This window comes from Chrysochloris asiatica, unplaced genomic scaffold (assembly GCF_000296735.1).
Source record: "Chrysochloris asiatica unplaced genomic scaffold, ChrAsi1.0 scaffold00039, whole genome shotgun sequence".
Classification (NCBI taxonomy): Eukaryota; Metazoa; Chordata; class Mammalia; order Afrosoricida; family Chrysochloridae; genus Chrysochloris; species Chrysochloris asiatica.
The window spans coordinates 6,998,078-7,000,844 of NW_006408557.1; positions in this window are offsets into that span (position 1 = coordinate 6,998,078).

Sequence of the window (2,767 nt, forward strand, 5' to 3'; positions counted from 1 at the left end):
GCTAATGCGCTAGACTGCAAAGTCGGTTTGAAGCACAAAGTCGGCAATTAAAGTTCACCAACTGCTTCCTCAGAAACCTATACAGGGTTGCTATGGGTCGGAACTGACTTGATGGCACGTAACAGCAACAACCAATCATCTGTCAGCTTGTCATACTGTGTTGGCTTGTGTTGATGTGATGCTGGAAGCTATGCCACCAGTATTTTAAATACCAGCAGGGTCACCCATGGTGGACAGATTTTAGCAGAACTTCCAGACTAAGACAGACTAGGAAGTAGGAGAGGCAGACTGAATAGTTAGCCACTGAAAACCTTTATGACTAGCAGAACATTGTCAGATATACTGCTAGTAGATGGACCCTTCAAGTCAGAAGGCATGCAAAACACGACTAGCTGCCTCCTCAAAGTAGAGTTGACCATGATGACGTGAATGGAATAAAATTTTCAAGATTTTCATTTGCTGATGGGGCACAACTCAAGATGAGAAGAAAAGATGTAAACATTAAATAATAATTGGAACATAGAATGTACAAAGTATGACTCTTGAAAAATTGCTGTTATTGTTGTTGGTAAGTGCCATCGTGTCAGTTCTACTCGTAGCAACCCCATAAAGGGTTTCCAAGGAGCAGCTGGTAAGTTTGAACCATCGATACTGCAGGTCAACTGACCTTTCGATCCAGTGCTTATCTTAGAAGTCATCAAAAGTGAAGTGCAACTCATAAAAATCAATATCCTAGGCAGCTGAAATGGACTAGGATTGACCATTTGGAACCGGACAATCTTATGTTTTGTTATATTAAAGGAATTGTGCTGTAGGATCAGATCTGGACTGTGAACCACAAGGTTGGCAGTTCAAACCTACCAGCTGCTCCTGGGAAACCCTCTACAGGGTTACTATGAGTCAGAACTGACTGAATGGAGCACTTAACAACAACATGGGCAAAATATTAAATGACACAGGAAGCATCAAAAGAAGATGGAAAAAATAGTCATTGTACCAAAAAGAATTGGTCAATTATCAACCATTTCAAGGGGTAGCATATAATCAAGAACCAAAGATACTTGGTACTGAAGGAAGAAGTCTAAAGTATACTGAAGGTACTGGCAAAAAACAAGGCTCCAGGAATTGATGGAATAAAATGGTGCTCATAATGAACCTGTACATAGACCAAGAGGTAGTCATTTTAACAGAAAATGGGGATATTGGATGATTCAAAATCGGGAAAGGTGTGTGCCTAGGTTGTATCCTTTCACCATACTTATTTAATCTATATGCGGAACAAATAATTTGAGAAATTGGATTATATGAAGAACATGGCATCAGGAATGAAAGAAAACTCATCAACAACCTGTGATACAATCTAGTTTGCTGGAAGCAAAGAGGGCTTTAAATGCTTACTGAGGAAGATCAAAGACTACAGCTTTCAGAATGAATTGTACCTCAATGTAAAGAAAACAAAAATCCTCACAACTGGACTAGTAAATATCGTCATGAGGAATGGAGAACATATTGAAGTTAACAAACACTTCATTTTACTTGAACCCATAATCAATACTAATGGAAGCAGCAGTCAAGAAACAGAACAACATACTGCATTAGGCAAATTTGCTGCAAAAATCACTGGGCCACAGGGGAAAAGTACTTAAAAGGAGGGACCACCTCAGCAGAAGGTCTTGAAAAACTAGTGAAAAGGTGTCTCTGTTACCTAGTGTTGCTGTAACACAGATACAAGCAGGTGGTTTTAAGGAACAGATTGATTTGCTCACAGTTCTGGAGGACCTGATTTGGACCACAGCTGTCTCTATTTTGTCCTTGTCTGTAGTTCCATTTGTTTCTTGTTTCCCTGGTGATCATTGCGTGGCATCTTAATGTAAGGAGTTCTGGTGTGGCGCTGTGGGTTAATGTACTGGACTGCAAAGTCACTTTTTGAACTGCAAGGTCAACAGTTCAAGCTCACCAGCTGCTCCTTGGAAACCCTATACAGGGTCACTATGGGTCCAAACCTACTCGACGGCACTTCATAACAACAATCTGTTCTTGCCCTATCTACATAATAGATACTTACATTTATTATATATTTACATTATTACATTTGGAACTCACCTCATGGGGTATGGGCTAATTAACACGGCAAAGAAAACGCTATTCCAAACAGGATTATACTCATGGTACAGAGGGTAGGATTCCAACACATATTTACAACTCAATCCATAACAGATGGCTAAGAGAAGTCTCATTTCTCTCATAGTTCTGCCGGGAAACTTGTACTGGTACCACACATGTTGAGACTAAAGCTGTTTGGGAGAAAAGGAAAAAAAAAAACATCTCTTGTTTAAATCATTGCTTTTTTTTTTTTATGCTTTCCAAAGTTTATTAAAAATCAAAGAATAGAAAACTTTACATAAAAATATGTCAATTTTAGCTCCCACGTGTGTCCACACAAAACATCAAACATGGTCTCTTCTCTAAAAGCCTGCAGCGGGTGACCCTGACCAATTCATGGGGCTCCCACGGTGGGGTGGAGTCTGGCCCTGCCCTGGGATCACCCTCGAGCTGCCATGCAGACCCCCACGGTGGTCTCTTGGCTGTGGGCTGCTCAACATTGCTAATTCGTAGAGATTAGTACAGGCCTACGAGTCAGTGTATATAAATATTTCAGTATCCGGTATCGATAGGTTCACAATTGAAATATTTAAATATGGTGGGTAACTTCCCGTGGCCGGCTGTGGGAATGTGCTCCTTTATCCCAGACGGCTAAGGGCGGGGG